General features: G+C 37.8%; 1 protein-coding gene across 9 annotated transcripts in view; it reads right to left on the bottom strand.

Moving 5' to 3' along the window:
* The window catches only part of FHIT (fragile histidine triad diadenosine triphosphatase), a 1501152-nt gene that overhangs the window by 1154951 nt on the left and 326747 nt on the right, over positions 1-19454 (bottom strand). For 5 of the 9 annotated variants that reach the window (XM_068557818.1, XM_068557827.1, XM_068557828.1 and 2 more), the window contains one exon: positions 7332-7435. The exons of 3 other annotated variants lie outside the window; for them this stretch is intronic. The gene's annotated coding sequence lies outside the window, so the exon portion shown is untranslated. Of the gene's footprint in view, positions 1-7331; positions 7436-16584; positions 16651-19454 lie in introns of those variants that run through there. One more of the 9 variants, XM_068557824.1, reaches the window with a different exon arrangement.

Genomic DNA, 19454 nt, shown 5'->3' with positions numbered 1-19454 from the left:
CATGTAAACATGTTATTAAACTTTTCTTTGACTTTCTCCTCTTAATCTTTCTCACTTCGATTTAATTCTTAGAACAGCCTGAAGGACCTAGAAGGGTAGAGGAAAATTTCTTCCTCCCCAACAAAAGACAGAAAATATTTAACCATGTATTTTGCACTTAGGATGTTTGGTTTTTCTTCTTAGTATCATGAACAGCTCTACAACAAAATTACTTAAAGACACATGCCTTTGTGAATTTGTCAAGATATTTCTTTAAGATAAATATATAGACACAGAATTGTTGGATCAAACAGTATACAAGATTTTTTTATATACACAGCTGAGTTGCCACCAGCAGTATTTGAAAATAACTGTTTCCTTCATTCACACCTCACCCACTTAGTGTAAGCATTCTCCCTAATGCTTTTTTATCTCAATTTCTTAACACAAGACTGAACAGCAATGTAAAGCTCCACGAAAGTACAAGACGAGCAAATTCAGAACAAAATATTACTGATGCGTGTCTAAAACATTGTAAAACTCCTCCGAGTCTCTGAACAATCTATTGAAACATCTGAGAAACCACTTCATTCAAAGATGAAGACTTTTTTTTTTTTTTACTCTGCCTATACAGCTTGGTCTTTAAGACTTTAAAATCCGGTGCAACTTCCTAACAGCCCTTTCCATTTAGTAGGAGCTCAATCTTGGTTCTGATTATAAATAAACAGGAAGGTTTCTAGCCAAGAAGCATAGACCCAAGGAAGTTGTGAGAAGAAACTTACATGAAAGCTTCTCCCATTAGAGCTGAACTAATTAAAATTCCATGATAATTCTCCCTCATCAGTTACTGGCTAAACACATTTGCCTTAGAAATTTTTACTTCAGGTTCTAGTCTAATGACCCACACTTCCAAATTACACTTTTAATTGAAAAGCAACAACATGGAATTTTTTTTCCCACAACCATTTGTGCTTTCCCAAGAACATGTGACTGCTACTGATAAATCTACTACTTTGCACACCCCAATCTTTATGTCTAGGGTTCCAAAAACAGGAAAATAATGCTGTTCCATAAAAACAGTATGTGATCAGAAACACCTGCTTTAAAATTCAATGTTTGGTATGTGATGCTTCTTAACAAGTGTTTATTAAACTGCATAATTTCAAAGCCTGAAGTGGTATACTGCAATGTTTTCCTGGGAGTTGATCACATTTACATATCCTTTTACACTTCCTGTGAAATTAATATTGCCTTTTGTATCTTGAACTTAGCTAATGTTAACTTGACATTTTTACTTTTCATTGCTATGAGTAATATAGAGTGGACCCCCAAAGGGACCCCTGCAATGCCTACATAAGCTTTATTCTCTCGCTGTTACATTTTTTCATATGAATACATTAAATCAAGATTAATAAACCTTTGCAGAATTCAATGGTCTTGCAAAAAGGCAAGATTCATAATGGTAAAGGCTGCCCAGTGAATAAAGGAAAACTGCTCTTAAAACTGGAGCCAAGGGCTTCCCTGGTGGCGCAGTGGTTGAGAATCTGCCTGCCAATGCAGGGGACATGGGTTCGAGCCCTGGTCTGGGAAGATCCCACATGCCGCGGAGCAACTAGGCCTGTGAGCCACAACTACTGAGCCTGCGCGTCTGGAGCCTGTGCTCCCAACACGAGAGGCCACGATCGTGAGAGGCCCGTGCACCGCGATGAAGAGTGGCCCCCACTTGCCGCAACTAGAGAAAGCCCTCGCACAGAAACGAAGACCCAACACAGCCAAAAATAAATTAATTAATTTAAAAAACCAAAACAAAGCTGGAGCCAAAGGCCAGGGTTCACAGAGCCCTTGTCACATCCAACAGCTTGCCAGAGACCCTTCACAAGAAAGAAACATTTCCACAATTGCTCAACGTCTAAGCAAGAGTGGCTTCATCACCAAGATACCATAACCCAGCTGGTGATAATTAGACCTCTTTCTCTCAAGGGTACATCTCTATCAAACATTAAAACCTGATCATGATTTCAGGATTCTTAAAATTCCACCTGAGGCACATGGTGATGGAAATGGGATGATAATCAAAGAAAGTGGATGGTAGAGGCTGAGTAAAGAGGAACATCAGGAGTAGCTAAGAAGCTCCACAAAGCAAATCAAAGGCAGAAAATGGAAATCTCTGGAAATACCACATACCACACTAGACAAAGGTCACTGGAGGCCCCAAAGGATCATCCCCCACTCATCTGCCCTGTAGTGGAGGAAAAATAATTTTCTCTCTACCCTTCTGAGTTCTTGGCTGAGACCCCTAGAAAATGAGATTTAAAGGAGAAAAAAAAATTTAATTACATACGTATGTACAGGAGTCCACAAAGATGAGACTCAAAAGGCAGCCAGAGGATTGAAGCCAATGCACCATCCTGAGCTAAGGAAAGGGAGAGGGGTCTGATGCTTCAAAAACAGGAAGGCAATTCACAGGAAGGTGAGAGGACGAGATATTTCGAAAACAAAGGTCATCTTGCCAGGCAGGTAAGTCTCACTGGTGAAAAAGTTCTCTGGCAATAGCTATCTTGCATTCTAATGTAAATTTCCTTTAAAAATGTAGATTTCCCTTATAAAATGTAGATTTCCCTTACAATGTAGTTTTTCCCTACAAAAATGTAGACCTACAAATGTAAAATTCCCTAACTTCTACTCTGTTTTCAGAGCTTCTCCTGTGTTGCAGTTTCTTAAATATAATCAGCTTAAAATAATCCTTATGTCAAAGAGGCATATTTTGGGGTTACCGATTCTGCTCCCCTTTACCACCCCCCCAGCAGCTGCTCTGTCTAGTTGACAATTTAGTCAAGGCCAGGAAACCTAAATGGCAATCTGAAGGAAAAGTTGGGGGCAACTTCAAGATACCTGACCACTGGGATAAATACCCCAAACCCTGTCAGAAAGCACTTTCTACCATGCCTTGTACAGCTCTCATTCATTCTTCTACTTGAAGTTCATCTCCAGTTTGGTCAAGAGGCAGAGTAATGGGATTCAGGGCCAGGATTAGGGTGAGGCAAGTGAGACAATCACCTCAAGTACAAAACTTAAGGAGCGCTAAAAAAACAAAAAACAAAACCCCTCAGTAATCAAGATGATATTTCAGATGAGATTGGGCACATTCAGGGTGGTATGGCCATAGACCAAGATGAAACCTCAATGCAATATTTTTAAAAATCAAAATTGATGTGAAAAAAATAATGGTGAACAAAATATCAAAATTTTAAATAAAGATTAATGCCATGCTGAATCACATGTGAGCCTGCATATGCACTCCTATTTATATGTTTTCATGTATTTTGTTAATTTTTTTGGAGGACAGTGAAGCCAGAATTTATTACAATTTCAATTTTGTAGCTTTAATGGGTACAAAGTATATAACATTTTCAACATTTATTTCTTTATCTTCTTTTCAATGGGGAGAATTGTCATCTTTGACATTTTCTCATTAGTAGTAATGATCTTAAATGATTTTAAATTAATTTACTTAGATCCATTAATTTAATTAACTTCATTTTTCTTTTGCCTTGGGCTCCAATATGGCTCAGCACAGCACTGGTCTTTATTTAAAATTTTTATATTTTGTTCATCATAGATTTTTTTGGCATTTATTTGATTTTAAAAATAATACTGACCTAAAATATCTTTTTTCTTGATCACTGAGTATTTTGACACTCTTAAATTGTGCATTGGTTGTTCTATCCAAGTCAAAGTTGAAGCTATAGACATTTCAGATATGTAACATAAATAACGAAATGACTCTAAATGTGGACAGGAGCACAAGATGTTGAGAGAAGCATCCTACAGAATAATATGTAAGTATGGGCTCATTTGTGCTTAATTTTTTTAAAAAATAATTCTAAGTCATAATATATCAAATATACATGGATGGTAATGTTACACAACTCAGGGTCGGCTGCTCGCAGCTTGAAAGCCAATACTCAAGAGACAAATGTTGATTGGAAAAGAAAGATTGCTATATTCAGGAGGCCAGCAATCTGGAGACAAGGTGGGCTCATGTCTGAAAACCAACTCCAAAGATTCTGCTCAACCATTAAAGTTTGTAAAGGGAGAAAGGGGAAGTTAATCACAGTTAATCATTTGAGGAGGTGGTCAGAGTCTTCATTATCTTTCACTGTGTACAGACTTTCTTCTGATTGGTTGGTGGTGAGGTAACAGTGTGGTGCTCTGGGAATCTTGTGATCAGCCTGAAGTTACCACCTTCCACCAGGGCAGTGGCCTTAGTTCCAACAGAAGAACTCAAAGATATATTGTTATGGTTCCTTGAGGAGGAACCAGGACCCTGCCCCATGGCTGCACTATAGTTTCTTGACTGCTCCTCGTTTGTTTCTGCGTTCCCTGCCTTTTCTGATTAGCAACTGTCTGAATCTGCCCTTTGGAACTCAGGGAGGGTCAAGGAGGCTAAATGAAGCCTATTTCCTATAAACAAGAAAGAGGGGACACGGAAAAGATGTGTACCTCAGAGGGCCCCACAGGGTCCTGGCTCCATTTCAGTAAAGGATAAAGAATTTAGTCATTGAGGCAAGAGGTTCTCAATCATGTTACTGCAAAATAATACATTAGGTGCTCAAGTAACATGTTACTATCAATAATAACTAAAGCATTATTCTTTGCTAATCTTGATATCTTTGAAATATCCCTACAACAATGTGATTCTCACTCACTTGTAGCTAGGTACATTTTTTTAATTTCAGAGAAAATGCACTGGGAATTATAAGCAACCACTGTAGATTCAAGGGAGTTCATGGGCATCTCAACAATATGTGTCACTGAGCACCATTTTGTATTGTTTTGAGGTTTTTTCAGTACGTGGTCAGTATCCCCTCTTTTCAATAATAGCAAACATTGTTTTGTTTGCTTTTTTAACTAGGCTTATGCAGGTATAATTTAAAAATAGAAAAATTTGCCCCTTTTAGTGTACATTTCTATGAATTTTGATGAACACATATAGTCATATAACTGTCAACTATAAATTGGCACTTGCCATCCACTTCTACAAGGATTAAATCATATGCTGCTGCAGCCGCTGACTTTCAACACCCCCTGAAAGGAGTTCAGGGTGGAGAGCAGAAATCAGGCATTCTGTGCTCTGGGAAAAACTGGCAGAACAGGTCTTCAGATAGTTAGATATTTTTAGGAGCCAATTTTATGAGCCCAATTCTTGTCTCTCCTCATATCTAGAAAAGCACTAAATTGCTTCATGGTGACGTCTGCTCACGACTAGCAGTAACCTTCATGAGACTAGCAGTAACCTTCATGAGACTAGCAGAAACCTTCTGCAAAAAACATGTGCTTGATTGCATGTACTCCCCTTTCACCAAAATCATATATATACTGACATTCCCCCTACCTCTTTGGAGCAGTTTCTCAGAGCTATCTGAAATGCTGTCTCCCAGGCTATAGTCCTCACTTTGCCCCAAATAAAACTTAAGTCACAACTCTCACGTTGTGCTTTTTTTTTTAAATTCAGCATAACCAACATTAAAATGAAGATATAGAACAAGCATTAAAAGCCCATTTTTAGATGAGACTTAGAGAACAAAAACCACTTTTTAAGTTAAAAAAGTAATTGGGAGAAGCAAAATAAAAACCCAGATTTGGGCCACCAAAGCCACTGAACACTTCTAAGTGAGATAAAAGGCATGAAGCAAACACTCTGTAGAGCACAATTCAGTTATTAAAAAAAAAAAAATCATATAATTAATTTAGCAATTCTATTGCTTTACACATAACTGTGCATAATGTATCTAACTCATTAAGACACAAAGTCTAGTCATATAATATTATCACAAGGTAACAAAGTTGCACTATTTTCTAGACATCTGGATTACTAAACCAATTTTACACATTTAATTCAGCTATTTGGTGTCATAAACACATAGCAAAAATTCACAGGGAAAAAAATGATTGTACATCTGGCACGAAGATGGCTCCAAGAATTGGACTTACGATGAGTAAATCATGTTTTTCTATCCTACTTCCTCCAGAGTATAAATACTCCAAATATAACTGTTTCCAAAGTAACCACGATCAAGAAAGGAGACTGCACAAAGGAGACAAGATGAATAAGTTATATCCAGCCCTCTTTAAAGGCTGAGACTTCCCCTCAGGATAAGGAACCTGTAGTTTCTTATCCTTGACAAGTTGGCCTATAAACCAAAAAAGAGTGTCTCTTGTTTGTTCTTCCATTGCTAGTTTTCTAGCTTTGGTGCGCATCAGATTCTCCAGAGAGAGAGCCTAATTTTTAAGCCACTCATCATTCCTGTCTAGAACTTCTTTTACTCATTCATTCTTTTTTATTTTTCTTTTAATTTTTATTTATTTATATTTATTTTTGACTGTGTTGGGTCTTCGTTTCTGTGCGAGGGCTTTCTCTAGTTGCAGCAAGCGGGGGCCACTCTTCATCGCGGTGTGCGGGCCTCTCCTGTCGCAGCCTCTCTTGTTGCAGAGCACAAGCTCCAGACGCGCAGGCTCAGTATACTCATTCATTCTGTTAGTTACTCTATGATGACTTCTATTTGCTGAGCCCTGGACTACGGATCCAAAATCCCAAACACCCCTGCATAGGAGACTAGGAAAGATAAGGAGTCTAGAGTCTCCATCTTCCCCCTTTCCTCCCCAGCCATCAGCTTCTGTTAGCATTAATCCTGTGAGTTGTGGCAGCCCTTGAGATTAAACATGATTAGTCTTAAAATCAAAGGCAACTACTAACATCAATAATAAAACAAGTATTAGAAGAAAACATTAATTTCTTTACAACTTCGATGTGGGGAAAGCCTTTCTAACTATGATTCAAATCCAAATGTTAAAAAAATTAGGAAAAGATTGAAAATTTTGACTATATGAAAATTTTAAAACTCTTTTGCACAGAAAAAAAAAAACCCATAAGCAAAGTCAAAAAACAAATGCATGCTAGGAAAAAGCATATACAATACATATAATAGATTAAGCACCAATCACTTGTTAAAAGTTAAAGGAAAAAAGGTATTCAAAACTCCAGTTTTTTGTATGAGCAAAATAAAGGAACAAGAAGGTCACAGAAAAGGATATAGAAATGGCCTTTAAACATATGAAAATATGCTTACCTTCACTTATAATAAGAGAAAAGCAAATTAAAACTACAGTTAGAATTACGACAATTGTACTACACTGATGTAAGAGGTTAACAATAGGAAACAGTGGGTGTGGAGTACATGAGAACTCATACAATTTGTATTATCTTTACAACTTTTCTATAAATATAAACGTATTCTAAAATAACACATTTATTTAAAAACAACTACACCAAGATACTGTTTCTCACTTACCAGATTAGCAAAAGTTCAAAAGCTTGACAATATACTCTGTTGGCAAGGGTGTAGAGAAACAGTCCCTCTTTTGCACTGCTAGTGAGAATGCAAAAGGGTATAACCTGTAAGAAGGGATATTTGGTATTAGCTAATAAAACTATGTATCTGTTTACTCATATATCCATCTACCTATTTATCTGTATGTTTACTTAACAGCAATGTCAGTTACAGCAATTCGCTCTGAACATACAGCTTCAACCATAAAGGAGAAACAACAGACACGAAGTTATTCACTGTGGCCTTATTTCTAATAACAAAATACTTAACAATCTAAGCCATCCACAGGAACCACCCCAGTATATCATAAGAAGGAATACTAGTCATCTGTAATAAAGAATAAGGAGGATTTTAATAAAGTGATATGGAAAAATTGCCAGGTTGAAAAAAAGCAAAGTGAAAAAGAATATGTGTAGTACACTACCTTCTGCATAAGAAAGTAAGCATTTATATATATGTATGTATTTGCTAGTTTTGTAATAAACACCTGAAGGATAAACTGGAAACTAATGACAACATTTTCTATGGAGGGTAGGTAAGACCTGGGTTGAAAGGGTAGGCATGAAATAGGACTTCCTTGGACAACTTTTTATCTAAGTTTGGCTTTTGAACCATGTAAAGTTTTACATATTCAAATAGAAAAAGATGGAAAAAACAAAACATAAACTTGCATGCAAACAGGAAAAGAAGTAAAAGGTATGCTATATTGATAAAAATAACCACAGATGACAAAAAATGAATTCCAATAAGTTTTGAGTCTAGTACTCTGAATGTACATTCACAGTGGAGCATTAGTACAAAAAGAAGTACAAATTAATCTTGAACTTTACTTAGTAGATTGGTTGTTGGAAGTAGTATTGATGTAGTATTTCTGAAACTATTTTCTGAATGTTATAGGATAGAGCAAATGAATCAATACATTGAAACTCTCACAGTGGAATAAAGGAGATACAAATAAGGAATGAGGGAAGCTGAAGAATTTTGTGATGTTGGATTTGAAACGTAGGTTATTACATATATAGTATATACATGTATATACACATAAATACATACATATATCTTAGAAGTAAGGACACCAAAGTATCAATGATCCCACCTAGTAGCCAAATCTTTGTTTCTAAATTCCATTCCCCACTAAAGGGAGGCAGTGCTCTTTGAAGAAATGACTTATTCTTGATCAGGACTAGGGAAAATACAAAGTAAGCTTAAAAGATCTTATTTTCTTCAAGGGCATACTCAAAACTGACAGAGACATGTCAAAAGGACACAGGAACTAGCTTAGAGGGGATCCTACTGGCTAACCTGGGGACAATTTGAGCATCACTAAAGAATAAGGATCTGTTTATATAGTTATATTTAATTTGTGGAACTTCCTTGAGCTATACACATATGATTTGCACATCTTCTGTAAGCTGACTTTACTTAATACAAAGTTTGAAAAAAAAAAGCTGTGATAAAAGCAGCAAAGAAAACACATATTTTATTTTAGCTGAAAGAAGTACCATACTGTATGAGTAAATTGTTCCAGCTAGGATGATAATTATCCAATCCTACTACGGATATGGGGAGGAGGAGCTCTTTTGTTACCAAAGAATATCAGCTAATAAATATAGAAGAACACCATCAGGCAAGATTCATCCATGAATAATAAAACCAATGGATGAAAAGTTCTTGGGAAACAGAATATTCACCCACTCTCAAAATATCACCTCACAGATTACTTACTAATTACAAAGCAAACAAAAAATCTCAATAAAACACATACCTTCCAAAATTTGAGGTATTTGGAGAATATCACCTTAATCAAGTGATCATACGGCATCACCAAGAATGATACAAACAAATTAGGTGCCTTTGATATGGTACAATGTGAAGTATACAATATCACCCGGGTAGTATTTTAGCCAAAAATGTTTAAACTAAATCTAATCATGAGCAAACAACTGGACAAATCCACATTGCGTGGCATTCCAAGACACTGGCTTGGAAACTTCAAAAATATTAACTCATGAAAGATAAATAAAAGCAGGAGACTATTCTAGATTAAAGAGTCCAAAGCAGTGCAACAACTAAAGAAATGTGTAATCTGAGTGGATTTATAGAAAAGAAAATAGAAATAAGGAAAAAGGGACACTACAAGGTACAAGGGACATTAATGGGGACATTTGACTATATTTGATAACATAGTGTTTAAATTTCTTGGGTGTGATAATAGTACTATGGTTACACATTGATCTTAGGAGATACAAGGTTAAATGTCAGGTGGAAATACAATGTCTACAGCTGAATTGCAATTCGTTTTTCAAAACGAATGAGAAAAAGAAAGCAAATGAACAACAGTGCCAAAATGTTAATGAATAACTGAATTCCTGTGAAAGGTATTTGGGTATCTGTTGTTCTCTCAATTTTTCTTAAATTTTAATATTCTCAAAGTAAAAAGTTGGGAGGAAAATAATTGGGATAGACTAAAAAAAAAAAAATCAAGGACAACTAGCATTTTCTAAATGCTTGCTATGTGTCAGGCCCTATTCATAAGGGGGTTTCAATAATAACTCATTTAATCCTCATAATTCTATGTGATTGATAGTAATACTCATACAGATGAGGAAATTGAATACTATAGAGGGAAAATAACTTGCCCAAGCTAGTAATCAGAATAGTTAGGATTCAAACCTAAGAAATTTAGATTCAGAGTTCATTATCACAGACACAATATTCTTCTGCCCTTCAAATAAATAATAAATCAGATTATTGAAACATACTTATTAAATAATATGAAATAATATGATTAGTAGAACAAACATATTAATCACATCAGCCTAATGATTATACCTATCTGATATTTCCTACATGCCCAACACAGAATTCTGGAGGGTTCAATTGGTTCTGATTAGTTCTCTTTCCTATGCTGGAAAATAAGACCAGCAATAACTGGAGGCCAACGAACATCCTGGGGTGGGATGGAGGGTTGATTTTTATTACCATAGTGTCTTCAGTTATGGGCATTATTTTTAAAACAGAGAATATAGAGAAAGTCAAAGAATCAATATTTATAACTAGTAGGTTTAAAAAATCAAAGAAAAAGGAACAAAAGTACAGGTGCTTTGAGGTTTGGATTATGATAAAGATGCCATTATAAAGCGATCCATTTCCCCAGATGGTAGCAGCTAAAGACCCTAACACAGTAAAAATTACATCATTAGTCAGTTAATCAGTTTTCTCTCACAATGACTCAATGGGGTGCCTTCTTTAACTCAATACAGTAACCAGCTCACCAACAGTATCTAAAAAAGAGAAAAGTTACAAGAATAAAAAAATTGACACAAAAAGCTATGGAGAAGAGAGTCTGAAACAGACAAAAGCGGTTGTACTATAAAAGAAAGTGAGAAATGGAAAGGGAAATGTCAGGAATCAAAGGTTAAAAGAGAAAAGATCAGGATTAAAAAAAAAAAAAAAGATATTCAAGTCTCTTATAAAAGAAAAGGGACAAGTCGGGAGATAAAAATCATGACCAGAGTTGAAGCCTGAAAACACAAGGCAACAGACAAAAAGAAGCGGTATTAGCAGTGCCATTCACTCACTCATTTACTCATTCATTTAACATCTAGAATATAGAAGGTACTTTGTGAACCTTTGAGAGACACAAAAATGATAAGCAGGGACCCCGGCCCTCAAAGAGCCTAGCTGCTCAAAATATTCTCATTTTTGCATGTTCCTATTTTTTAAATGTGATTTTTAATTATTGATGCCACACCTTAGTTAACTGTGGTAGTTAATTTTATATCTCAACTTGACTGGAACACAGGGTGCCCAGATTAAACATTATTTCTAGGTCTGTTTTTGAGGGTGTTTCTAAATAAGATTAGCGTTTGAATCTGTTGACTCAGTAAACGAGATTGCCTTCCCCAATGTGGGTGGGCATCATCCAATCCAGTGAGGGCCTGAACAGAACAAAAAGACAAGAGAAAAGGGGAATGCATCCTCTCTGCCTGACTGATTAAGCTGGGACATCAGTCTTCTCCTGCCATCAACTGTGACTTGCACCATCCGCCTTCTGGTTCTTAAAACTAAACTACCAGCATTCCTGGATCTCCAGCTTATAGATGGCAGATTGTGCAACTTCTCAGCCTCCATAATCATATAAACCAATTCCTATATATAATAAATATATTTATTTATTCCTATATAAATAAACACACACACACAGGTAAGCAGCTTTTGGCAGGAAAGAGCACTTCGCAGGAGGCCCCTTTTGTCTTGTCACTTTAGCAAAGCTATATTGCAGGGGTCCCCAACCCCCGGGCCATGGTCCACGGCCTGTTAGGAAGCAGACCACACAGCAGGAGGTGAGCGGTGGGCGAGTGAACGAAGAAGCTTCATCTGCCACTCCCCATTACTGCCTGAACCATTCCACTTCCCCACCCCGGTCCGTGGAAGAACTGCCTTCCACAAAACCAGTCCCTGGTGCCAAAAAGGTTGGGGACCACTGCTATATTGTAACTAACCTTAAGCCAGGCACTACTCACCTCTGGCCAAGCACACTTTCAAATCTTTTGATCACACAATACCTTGCCTAACCTGTTGGTTCTTTCCTTAGATCAAAGAAATAGAAATGAAGAATAAGTAATTAACAGATAACTAAATCTCTTCCCTAGCTTCCCCTTCGGTAATCTTGTGAACAAACTGTGTGAACAAAATAGCATCTAAAGAAAGATCACAAGAAGTCGACAAACGTGCACATAGTGGAAAATGGCAATGAGTATGATCCCCTACCTCAATGATTAACTGAGATTTTTTCTCCTTTTCTCTTTGAAAACTTTCATGGCTGAGCAGAATCTTCAGAGTTGGTTTTGGGACACAAGTCCACCTTCTCCCCAGATTGCCAGCTTTCTGATTAAAAACAACTTTTTCCATTTCTACCAACACTTGCCTCTTGAGTATTGATTTTCAAGCAGCGAGCAGCTGGACCTGAGTTCAGTAACACACACACACACATAAATACCTCCTATTGGTTCTGTTTTTCAGAAGAACCTTAATACGCTAATATTCTCATACTCAGCACGTACTTCCAAATATTACAGCAGTTACATCATCCATAAAAGAGGGTACTTTTTAATGGCAACTGCTGTACTGAAGGAGTTTATTATGAAAGGAGATGTGTTCACATTTCTGATAGACTGATAGTATCATCATTAATTAAAGCAGCATCATAAAGTGGTGCTATGATGTATAGATACTTTCAACTTTGGAAACATATCATCCATTTTCTTTTCATTATCTTATTCCAGAAAGGTGAACATTGGCAAAGGACAAGGAAATCTAAAGGAAGCAGAAAGACAGATAAGGAGTTTAGGAATCAAGTTTTCATTTTCTTTGTAATTTTCCACAGGACTTCTATGAAAAAAAGCAATACTGACCAATGGAGTATTTTTCATATTGTGTCTGAGAACAAATTCTGGGTAAAGGAAGATACAACAAGGGAGAGGCTCTCAACCAGATATCCTTTCCCAGTATCTCACATGCAGAAAACACCTAAGTGAGGTTTACTTGAAAGAAAATCAGAAATTGACCTCCCAGCCTGTGTATGGTTTCTGCTCTTACTAAGGTCAGCTTAATCCCTGAAAAGAGCTGAAAATTCAAGTTTAAATGGGTGTTTCATACATCCAATTCGGAGGACCAACCTCTACCCCCCAGGTCAACAAAAGAGGGTGAAGAGCATGGAAGTAAACATCCATTATTTAGACTGATCAACATGTGACACCCTTAGGGCACTGCCCCTCCCCAGCTCATTGTTTTCTCCTGGGATCTCAACTGAGTGTCTCAACTCCCTCACCAGAGGTAGGAATGTGACTCAAGCTAACCAATCTGAGTCTTCTGGGGGGATTTATATGAATCAGCTGTAAGAGAAAGGTGCTTCTGAGAACATGGGTAGTATTAAAAAAAAAACAAAGAAGAAGAAAACAGGCCCAGAATGGAGTCACTTGCACTAAGCCCCATGTCAACAAATCAAGAGTTAATACCTAATCTAATTGTAGTTTCAGTCTCTCCTAGAAATGTAATCTTAACCAGTCAGTCTGAAATTTCCTGGCCAGCACTGGTGAGATAATCCATCTGATGGAACTCTGCCATCCCCCAAGAAGGTACTTTGCCTGAAACAATCCTTTCTTTTATTTATGACTTTCTTGTCCCACTCCCTTTCTGCCCTTTCCTTGTCTGAAGCTCTTTGGAGCCCTTTTCTATCTACTAGACGGGATGCTGCCTGATTCATGAATCGCTGAATAAAGCCAGTTAGATCTTCAAATTCACTCAGTTGAATTTTGTTTTTTGTTTTTTTAAATTTTATTGGAAATACATTTCTTTTTTTTAAATTAATTTATTTTTGGCTGCGTTGGGTCTTCGTTGCTGTGCGCGGGCTTTTTTTTTTTTTTTTTTAGTTGCGGTGAGCAGGGGCTACTCTTCATTGCCATGCGCGGGCCTCTCATTGTGGTGGCCTCTCTCGTCTTGGAGCATCAGCTCTAGGTGCGCAGGCTCTAGAGCGCAGGCTCAGTAGTTGTGGCGCACGGGCCTAGCTGCTCTGCAGCATGTGGGATCTTCCTGAACCAGGGCTCGAACCCGTGTCCCCTGCATTAGCAGGCGGATTCCTAACCACTGCGCCAAAAGGGAAGCCCAAATTTTGTTTTTTAATAGTAGTTAAATTCACACCACCACAAGGACTTAGACTGAAGGAAAATTAAGAGCATGTAGAGAAGAAATGGGCTATGAGATGGGGAGGAGCACAGGCAAATTCACCAGGAAGCTATTGCAACTTAAGTTTCCAGGTCCTTTTAGAGCAATGTGGTCATTTATGATCTTTTAATAAAGAAGCTTCTCCAAACTGTGTAAACTTCAGGCTACACAAAACCTAGATTCACCCCTGGAAGAAACAGTTTTGAATATACAATGAAGCACCTATAGCCATCCATGACAAAAGTCAGGTTCATCCCACTGAAAACTGCAATTATGTGAGCCAAAATTCCCATTTTCATTTCTCTTGGAATATCCTGAATTCAGTTTTACCCACTTGCAACTGAAGGGTAGCAGAATATGTCACCCCAAAATATGACTCTTCAGCATAAGGATTATTTTGAGCCAATTATTGTAAGAAACAGCAGACACAGGAGAAGCTCTGAAAATAGAGTAGAACTTGCCCTTTTGTAAGAGACATTTACATTTATAAAGGAAATCTCCATTAGTAAGTGTCTCCCTCTCTGTACCAGGAAGAGAAGGATGACTCTAAATCACAAGAGAATCTTATCAATGGAGAAGGCATTAAATCTATAGAACAAATCTTACCCTTGTTTACCATGCTTTTCCTAGTAAACTCCCGTAACTACCTACCCCAACCCTCCTTATCTTTCTTTTGTCTTTAGCTGAAGATGGTATTTAAGGTAGTAGATGCACCATCTCAGGGAGTTACTCAGTTTTTCTGGGTATCTCCCATGTATACATGAAGTATACAGGTTAACAAATTTCCATTTGTTTTTCTCCTGTTAATCTTTTATTACTGGGAGGTTTGGGGTGGTCTCAGCCAAGAATTCAGAAGGGCAGAGGGGAAATTATTTTTCCTCCTCTACATAACCAAAAGAATTTGGAGAATTTACGAAAACAATAAACTTAACTTCCTCTCAGGAAAATAGTATGAATCAATACTATTTTCAGCTTTCAAAATATATATATTATAAGCTATGACTTTGCTTTTGTCCAAATTTCAGAATGTTGCTAACAGAAAGTTCCCGCATCAGATTTAAGCAATTTTAATAAAACAAACCATAGGACAACCTTTACAGATTTTTCAAAGATATTTTTCCTTTAATTAATTAGCAATAAATGAAAAAAAGAAAGATTAAGCTGACACTACAAAAAGTCTCATTTAATAATAACCTTTTGGGACTTCCCTGGTAGAGCAATGATTAAGAGTCCGCCTGCCAATGCAGGGGACACAGGTTCATGCCCTGGTCTGGGAAGAGCCCACATGCTGCAGAGCTACTAAGCCTGTGCACCACAACTACTGAGCCTGCGCTCCACAGCCCATGCGACACAACTACTGAAGCCCACGCGCCTAGAGTCCGTGCTCCGCAACAAGAGAAGCCACCGCAATGAGAAGCCCATGCACCTCAAAGAAGAGTAGCCCCTGCTCGCCACAACTAGAGAAAGCCCTGCGCAGCAACGAAGACCCAACGCAGCCAAAAATAAATAAATAAATAAATAAATAAATTAAAATAATGATAATAAGTATAACCTTTTTATGTTGTGTGTTTACCAAACGTATTTTTATTTCTGCATTACACAGAGTACTTATTTTCTACCGAGCGTTCCATTTAAATTCTCCTCTCTTGGCCAATCCACATGATTACTAAGGAATCCATTCTTAATACTATATGTGTCAAACCCCTACCAGCAGTGCTTTGTCACCCACAGTCTCCTCGAAACAAATTACATTAGATATCTAAGACTCTTGGAAATCTGCAAGAAAAGCATCTTCAGAAATGTTTCACTTAAGCAAGCCTCTGCCTTCTTGGGATTTTTCTTTGAAGAAGATAATTTAGAAAGTGGTAAAAATTAATGGAGGATATTCCACACTTTTCTGAATAGCAACATGCAAACTAAAAAAGGTCCAGAGAGATCTTCCATGTAGTTCCAAGGAAATAAAATGTGCTTCTTATTAAATATTTCTCAAAAGGTACTCACAATACTACATTTGTTGGAAAAATTAGATATATATCTTAAAAGAAACATGAAATATTTCATGTCCAAAACATCAGGAAATCAATCGAAATGGACCATTTGTCTTGTAAATGATTCATTCAGAATGACAAAGAAAATCACTGTTGTACCAGGAAGTGACCAGCTCATTTTGAAGAACAGCAGGCAGTGGGAGAAACATGGATTTTGTGATTTTGAAGAAAATGACTGTTACTTCTGAGCAATGATTCAAGTCCCAATCAAGTCCTGTCACCACCCCCATACACCTTGCCTCTTCACCTAAAGAAGACAATAAAATTTGTACTGACCCCACCAAAAAGTGTGCAGCCAAATGATCTCACTTTAAAGAACTCTGTATACACACACACATACTAATACACACACACATACACTCACACACACCCCTCCATCACCACCGTCATGTTGGAGAACAGCCACCTCAGCAGTAAAGAGATTTGAGAGCTAAGTAAACCTCCTGGCCAGAGGTCCTGGTGTCCTGGTGTCTTCATCTAATCCCAAGTCACTATGGAGTAGGTCCCTGCAGGGCACTGGCTTTGGTGCCACAGAGCACTGCCATTTCCAGCATTGCCAGTTCTTTTAACCTTCAAGAGAGCAGAGAAGAGGCGTTCAAACCAACGAGTAAAGAGATGTCCTGGCCGTCTAATTTCAAAGTAGATCATATCAGAGTCTCTTATGGTTTTTAGAAGTATTTTATGCTACTCTGATGGAAACCTAAAACAGTAGTAGCTTCTGTCTGATAAATGCCATAGAGGGGTAAACAGTAAGTCTAAAGCAAAGGAAAGGGGGTGAAATTATTTTGCTGCAATAGGCAACACAGTGAAAACAAGAGACTATTGAAGTTTAAACAAATCATCTGTATTTATTCTGGTAAAGACTTTCCTCATATCAGCACTTTAAATACCACTGTAAAATGCTGACAGTAATTATGTGAATGTTGCTACAAAAAATTAAACTTCCCAACTAATGGGTTTCAAAGCTGTTTCCACTCCTGCCTTACACACACACACACACACACACACACACACACAGAGACACACACATGCGCGCACATGTGCAAGAACATTTCAGGTATCTCTGTTAGGATTTCCCAAAGTCAACTATACTGCACGGAAGGAAAATATCTGTACTCCTACTACTACCACCACTACTACCAAGAAACAAGTCCAGAAAGAAAGAATGTGAGCCATAATACACTAACCTGAGGCCTGGGCTAGGCTTCTAGTTGGAAGCAGTGTGGCAGAGCAGTTATCAACCTGAACTTTGGAGTCACATCATACAGAACTGAATCCTATCTTAGTCATTGGGTGACTAGGGCTAGTAACTAAACCTCCCTGAACCCCAGTTTCCTCACCTGCAAAATGGTGACAGTCATGTATGTTATAGGAATTAAATGATGAAATGTATATAAAGCACTTAGTACAGATTCTGGCTCACAACAAAGCACTTGTGAAGTGTAGAGTAATTGCTATTATTATTACCATTATCAACAACTGTCACAGAGCACGCTTCTTGGTTAAACAGACACGAAGCGTAGGGGAATAAAGTCACTCTCAGGAAAGTTAGACTTTAAGAAAATAGAAATTGCCTAGTATTTTGGTTAAAATGCACATTTGTCTGACTTTATATTTTTGGAATTGTCATGTCTATTGGGCAGCTGATACAGCCTGTGCAGGATCTGCAATCTCAACAGAAAGGCAAGTATAACCTTCCTGGTTGTAATAAACAACTTGTTAATCTTTGGATGAATGGACTTCCCTGCTTTGACCTTTTCTACTCAAAATGTGGCACACAGACCAGAACATCAGCATCACTGGGGAACTTCTTAGAAATGCAGAATCTCAGGCCCCACCCCTAATCTACTGAATCAGAATTTTAACAAGAACCCTAGGTGATCTGTATGCACATTAAAGCTCAAAAAGCACTATTGTAGACCAGAAAATTTAATATACAACCTAACCCGTTTTGGATGTGTTTTCTGGAATCTTTGCTATACAATAAACCACTCCAAAACTAGTGACTTAAAACAATAAGAATAACAACCATTTATTTGTCCTACATCTTCAGTTTGGGCAGCGCTTAGTGGGACAACTCATCTCTCTGCTCCACATAATGTTGACTGGGGCAGTCCAGCTGGGACTGCAAGATCCAAGTTGGCTTCCCTTCCCTCCATGCCCCTCGGCTGATATGACTGGGACAGCTGGGGGCTGGCTGGGCCTCTCTCCATGTCTTCGTAATCCTCCACGAACTTTCTCTCAATGACCTCTCTCTTGCAGCATAACCAGACTTCTTAAAGCGATGGCACAGGGCTCTAAAGAGTGTTTATCTCCAGCCAACCTAAAGTCTAGCTAGACTCCGAACTGACACAGTGTTATTTCTGCCATTTTCTATTGGCCAAAAAAAGTCAAAAGGTCAACCAAAACTCACAGGGAGGGAAAAAGGACTTTATCTCTTTGCGGGAGAAGAGACGTGCACAGACAGAAATGGAAGAATTTGTTGCAACCATCTTCTCAGACCAGTTACGTACGATAGGGTGTCCGTTCCTTTTTCACTTCCTTTCTCTCCCGGTTCTTGTGATTGGTAAAAACATCCACTTCATTTCGATTACACGATTATATACATGCCCCCGTTGGGAGCATAAGGATTTTAAGGCCTGATATCTCCCCTCAAGGATCTTGTTATAATAAAATTGGTGAAATAAGGCATGTATATCTTAAAATTTTAATAACAATAAAATGCTGTAATAATAAAATATTTAAGTAGCAGTACCAGATAATAATAGAAGTGACGGCCTAAGGCTGTGAACCATTCATTTAATTAATTGTGTACATAGTAGCCACTTTTTGAGTGTTCAGGGAAGAACATGGAAGTGGAGAAAAAGGGACCATGGAAAAGGAGAGATGTATATAGCCTGAGCTGAGGAAGATTTGCAAAGGAAGAGTTAGATGGATTTCCAAAAAAAAAAAATGCCCAATGAAACATACTTGAAGGATAACAGAACCAAGGAGCCAAGGGAATGGGTCATGGGGACACAAAGCCATGAATGAGTGTCTCTGCATGCTCCTTCTTGAGTGATGATTACAAATGCAATGTTCCTGAAAGAATTTCCTGTCTCATAGCTTCCACCTTTATGTTTCCCCTTAGATATGTTCATATGCCATTTATGGAATTGCCAACAGCAATGTAAACTTGTATTAATAATGAAGGGCTTTTACTAAGCTTATAAATTTTACCTTGTTGGGGGGTGGGGAGGGAGGACAAACAAACAGAAATGTGGGGATGTCAAATGGCAATTTGTAAACTTCACTATTCATTGTATAGGAA

Source organism: Eschrichtius robustus, chromosome 12, assembly GCF_028021215.1.
Source record: "Eschrichtius robustus isolate mEscRob2 chromosome 12, mEscRob2.pri, whole genome shotgun sequence".
NCBI classification, from domain to species: domain Eukaryota; kingdom Metazoa; phylum Chordata; class Mammalia; order Artiodactyla; family Eschrichtiidae; genus Eschrichtius; species Eschrichtius robustus.
This window is presented reverse-complemented; position numbering and strand designations above follow the sequence as displayed.